The sequence below is a fragment of the Trematomus bernacchii genome, unplaced genomic scaffold, assembly GCF_902827165.1.
Source record: "Trematomus bernacchii unplaced genomic scaffold, fTreBer1.1, whole genome shotgun sequence".
Lineage (NCBI taxonomy): Eukaryota > Metazoa > Chordata > Actinopteri > Perciformes > Nototheniidae > Trematomus > Trematomus bernacchii.
The window spans coordinates 508,433-514,432 of record NW_022987733.1 but is presented as its reverse complement, the minus strand read 5'-3'; positions in this window follow the sequence as shown (position 1 = coordinate 514,432).

The following is a 6,000-nucleotide window of genomic DNA, read 5'->3' as shown; positions in this document are numbered from 1 at the left end:
ATTTTAATTAGCATAATGTTGAAAACAGTGAAATATTCACTTAAATTTCAATTTTCAGTTTTTCAACACCAAACTTCGTATACAGCATCGGTGGAGGGTCAGACACATTACCATAGAAAATGAGCATGTTAGGACGATAAATATTGCCGCTGTCAATCAAAACGTACTCGCAAAAAGGCGGGGCTTAGAAAGAAATGCTCATAACTCATCAACAATGTATCAACCAAACATCTCAGATTTTGGTGGATAGGTTCAGTCTGTCTTGGGGAATAGGCACACCAAAGCATTTTCATTTTGGACAATAGGGGGCGCCAAAAACACCACCAATTTATAACTCAAGAGTGGATGGACGAATTTTTTTTTTTTTTTTTTACACATACTCTGGGGGTGATAACAAACTGAGATTTAAAGTGTCGCAACAAATGCAGAATGTGGGCGTGGCCTATACATTTTTTTAAATTGCGATAGCATAAAATGAGCTTCGGACGCAAAACTTGGGACACACGTCAGAGCCCACCACCTTTTCGAGAATGTAAAAAAAAAACGTAATTTTTCAAAAAAACTGCTCACTAGCGCCCCCTATAGTAGTCACATGATGATGATGCGCCGATGAAGATGGCCGCATCGTCTATGTGCTCCTCTCCAACTTTGCCCATTTTCGTGTTTTGTACATATTTCTTTTACTTTTGCCGTTTTACTTTTAACATGGTTCGCAACATGCTAGCCGACCGCACCTACTCTGCCATACAATATAGCAGAGAGGAACTTCTCCAATTGCGAAACTTCGTGGACAATAATAACCCTCCGACAAACAATGGACATTCACCATGGCTACCTGTTGCTGTTCTACCTGAGAGACGCAAGAAGAGGACAAAGCGGGGATCCCGGGCCGGGTTGCTGGTCAGATTGAGGAAACGAGAGAATCGGCCCCCTCTTCCGAGTATTCTTCTGGCTAATGTTCAATCCATTGAAAATAAGCTAGATGAACTCAGAAGCCGGATTGCTTTTCAACGGGACATTAAGAACTGTAACGTGTTAATTCTCACTGAGACTTGGCTCAACCCCGCTATCCCGGACTCCGCTATTGTCCCTGATGGATTCTCTATTTTTCGTCAGGACCGGACTGCTAACTCGGGGAAAAGTAAGGGAGGCGGTGTGTGTGTAATGACTAACAACAACTGGTGCTCAGATGTGAAGATTATTTCATCGGACTGTTCCGCACAGCTAGAGCACCTCATGATCTCATGTCGGGCCTTCCATCTGCCGAGGGAATTCACATCTGTTGTGATAACAGCAGTGTATATCCCGCCGCAGCCACTCGCCGACAACAACACGGCACTCGATCAGCTGTTTGGGATTATTGATAAAACCGAGACTTCACGGCCAGATGCGGCGTTCGTTGTGGCCGGAGATTTCAACACCGCCAACATGAAGAAGGTTTTGCCAAAATATTACCAACACATCAACTTCCCGACGCGCGGGGGAAACATACTGGACCATGTTTATTCCCCTTTCCGGAATGGATATAAGGCTCTCCCTCACCCTCCCTTCGGCAAATCAGACCATATCTCACTACTGTTGTTGCCTGCGTACAAGCAGAAACTTAAAAGGGACAGACCGGTAACAAGGACAGTACAGCGATGGAGCGTGGAGTCAGATGAGGCACTGCAGGATTGCTTTGCATCCACGGATTGGAGTGTGTTTGAGGACAATAACATCAACACACACACGGACACTGTCATCTGCTACATTGGGAAATGCATCGATGACGTGGTACCGAAGGTTTCTGTACGGACATTCCCAAATCAAAAGCCCTGGGTAAACGGTGAGGTGCGCGGCAAACTGAAAGCGTGCACTCTCGCGCACACAGCGGGAGATTTGGAGGAGTACAGGAAGTCTAGGTATGATCTCCGGAGAGCAATTAAAAATGCAAAGAGACAGTACAAAGACAAGGTGGAATCTGACTTCAAAGGCTGTAACACTAGGAATATGTGGGCGGGACTAAGGACAATGACTGACTACAAAGGAGCAGCGGGGGGGTGCTGCGGGAGTGTCTGCGTGCGCATCTCTCCCAGATGAGCTAAACAGTTTTTTTGCACGCTTTGAGAGCAGCCAGGCTGTGGAGGTACAGAGGGACCAGGAGCTACACTGCCCTTTTGTTTTAAATAGGGCAGATGTGTGTAAATCCTTTAAAAGAGTTAACCCACACAAGGCTCCTGGACCTGATGGCATCCCTGGCCGTGTTCTCAGGGTGTGTGCAGTTCAGCTGGCAGAGGTGTTCACAGACATCTTCAACAGGTCCCTGCTGCAGTCTGTAGTCCCCACATGTTTTAAACACTCCACCATCATTCCTGTCCCCAAAAAGACAATCATCACCTGCCCCAACGACTACCGCCCAGTAGCACTCACCTCCATCATAATGAAGTGCTTTGAGCGGTTAGTCAAATTATTCATCACCTCCTCCCTCCCTGAATCTCTGGACCCCCTGCAGTTTGCCTACAGAGCAAACAGGTCCACAGACGACGCCATAGCCCTCACCCTCCACACTGCCCTCTCACACCTGGACCCGAAGAACAGGAACACATATGTGAGAATGCTGTTCATTGACTACAGTTCAGCATTCAATACCATTGTGCCCTCCAAGCTGGCCATCAAGCTCAGAGACCTCGGGCTCAACAGTGCCCTCTGTGACTGGATCCTGAACTTCCTGACGGGCAGACCCCAGGCAGTGCGGGTGGGAAACATCACATCCTCCACCCTGATTCTAAACACCGGTGCCCCTCAAGGCTGCGTGCTCAGCCCTCTCCTCTACTCCCTGTTCACCCACGACTGCGTGGCCACACACAGCTCCAACACCATCGTGAAGTTTGCTGATGACACGACCGTCATCGGCCAGATCACAGACGATGACGAGACGGCGTACAGAGAGGAGGTCGAAAACCTGACATCTTGGTGCCAGGATAACAACCTCCATCTCAACATCAGCAAAACAAAGGAGCTGATTGTGGACTACAGGAAGCAGCAGGGAGAGGGACACGCCCCCATCGCCATCAATGGGACTACGGTGGAGAGAGTCAAAAGCTTCAGGTTCCTTGGGGTCCACATCACTGAGGACCTGACATGGTCTCTTCACACCACCACCATCACCAAGAAAGCTCGACAGCGGCTCTTCTTCCTCCGCAGGTTGAGGAGGTTCAAAATGGATTCCAGGATACTCTGCAACTTCTACAGGTGCACGATAGAGAGTATCCTCACTGGCAGCATGACGGCCTGGTACGGCAGCTGCACCGACCTCGATCGTAAGGCTTTACAGAGGGTGGTGAAAACTGCACAGCACATCACCAGGACGGAGCTGCCATCCATGGAGGACCTTTACTCCCAGCGGCTCAGGAAAAAATCACTACGGATTATCAAAGACCCCCATCACCCCAGCCACAAACTGTTCTTTCTGTTGCCGTCTGGCAGACGTTACCGCAGCATCCTGGCAAGGACAAGAAGATTCAGAGACAGTTTCTTCCCGCGGGCAGTGAGACTGTTAAAAAATTGAACTGTTGAAACAACATCAAACATTCATCTGCTACTCAGTAGTATGTATCTAATACCTAATATATATATATCATTCCAATAACTTGTATATAGACTCATACTGCACTATTCCACATCATAACTTTATTTCATTTTTATAACTATTATTATTTTTGTATTGCTCATGCTCTTATTGTTATTATGTTATGTTATTATGTTGCATTGTTGGAGAAGCCTGTGACATAAGATTTTCAACTGCATAATTACTCTGTAGCTATGTCAGATTGACAATAAAGAACCTTGAACCTTGAACCTTGAACATATAGTTTCTCAGAACTTCACGAATGTTGGCACAGACATTTCTAATGGAATTGCAGACATATTTGTAGATAGCTTCCATTAGCCCCGCCCCCCAGGAAGTCGGCCATTTTGAAAAATGTGCGTTTTTCATGCATTTTAAGCACATTCTTGTGAACTCCTCCTAGGGGAATGATCGGAAAAAATCCAATCCAGGACAAGTTCAGCCCCTATCCAATATGATACTTAATTGCGGAGCACATTTTTGAAAAATCACTCGTGGAGGTCGTAAGCTAACAGCGAATACACCATTTTTGACGATTTACATGTCGCAAATTGCTCCAAACTGCTCGCATATAGTTTTTCCGATATTCATGAAACGCTGTATACATATTGCTATTATGATTGCACACATATTTCAAATTGCTTTTCAATAGCCCCGCCCCCCAGAAAGTCGGCCATTTGGAAAAATGTGCGTTTTTCATGCATTTTAAGCACATTTTTGCTAATTCGTCATAGGGAAATGATCGGAAAAATTCCAATCTAGGACAACTTAAGCGCATATCCAATGTGATGCTACATTGTGAAGGAATAGTTGATCGCTTGAACATGGAGCTCGTAAGCTAACGGAGAATGTACCATTTTTTACCATTTATATGTCAGATACTACCTTAACCTGTTCCACTCTGAGCCTGTTTTTCAGGTCTCAGGCTCGAAAATGACATTCCCAGAACAAATGACCATATCTTCCCTTCTAAAAGGGTTAAATTAATAATCTTTGTTCTCAAAGTAATGATAAACCTGTGAGTTGGATGTAGAAGTGTCAGAATCAATATAAATGTTTTTTATTTTAAAGAAAATTCAGATTTTACATAGTAAAAAACTGTAAATTATAGTGTCCGTCCAAAAATTATTTTTTACAGATAGTGAAAACTACCCTTGGATGATGGGTTAGTAGACTAAAAGCTTTAGGAATCCAAAGTACAACATATAATAAGTACCCTGTATCAAGATTGATGCAAAACAAGTGAAATTTGACCTTTTTAGAGAGATTTAGCCAAAAACTGGGCCATCTGGGGTCATTTGGGTGGATTTGACCTATCTCTGGCCCCCCTTGCTCGATTTGGTTGGTTGACATACCCTTGTGACCGTTAGAGCCAATAGAATCGAAGGGGAGGCTCCCACCCAGACACGTTGTAAAGAAAAAATGTGGTTGCTTCGCGTGTGGAAAACGAAACCAAACTGGAGGAATGTCTCCTTCTGGAGTTTGGAAACTAAAACGCAGTTGTATTGCTTATGGATTATCAGAAATAATTTCAAAGAAGGCACAGACACATAGGATGAACCTATGGATTAACTGCAGCATCGTTTTTTTATCGTTTTAATGCCATTGAAGACCACTTTTGACCAAGGTAAGCCATATTTACGTGTTTAGCTTCTTAGCTCCACATGTGATGATGTACGCTTTCGTTTAGAGCGTCGCGAATGTTTATCACTGAGTGTTGAGGAGGGCACCGGTAGATTCAGTGTCTCCAGGACACCAAAAAAGAGTGGTTGGTTGTGCATCTAGGATAAGTAATAAGGGAGTTAGAGTGAGTTTAGTTGCCTTAGTATGTTACGTTTTTTTCGCTTGAGGCTAATTCAGAGGCTGAGTGCTAGCAATGTGGGTTTTTTTTGAAAAAAAAAATTAAAAAGATCAGTTAGCTGAGTTTCTTCCCGTTACATGGATATAACACATTCATAGTTTTATTCAATATTAAGATTCCTTAGACGTTGTTTCCTGCAAATGACGCGTTTATCCGCCCGGTACCGGGGGGAAGGTGTGAAACAGGTTAAGCTACTGAGACCCGCCTGTCTGCCCGGCACATCAACTCTCACACACACACACAAAAACACACACACACACACACACACACACACACACACACACACACACACACACACACACACACACACACACACACACACACACACACACACACACACACACACACACAACACACACACACACACACACACACACACACACACACACACACACACACACACACACACACACACACACACACACACCACACACACACACACACACACACACACACACACACACACACACACACACACACACACACACACACACACACACACACACACCACACACACACACACACACACACA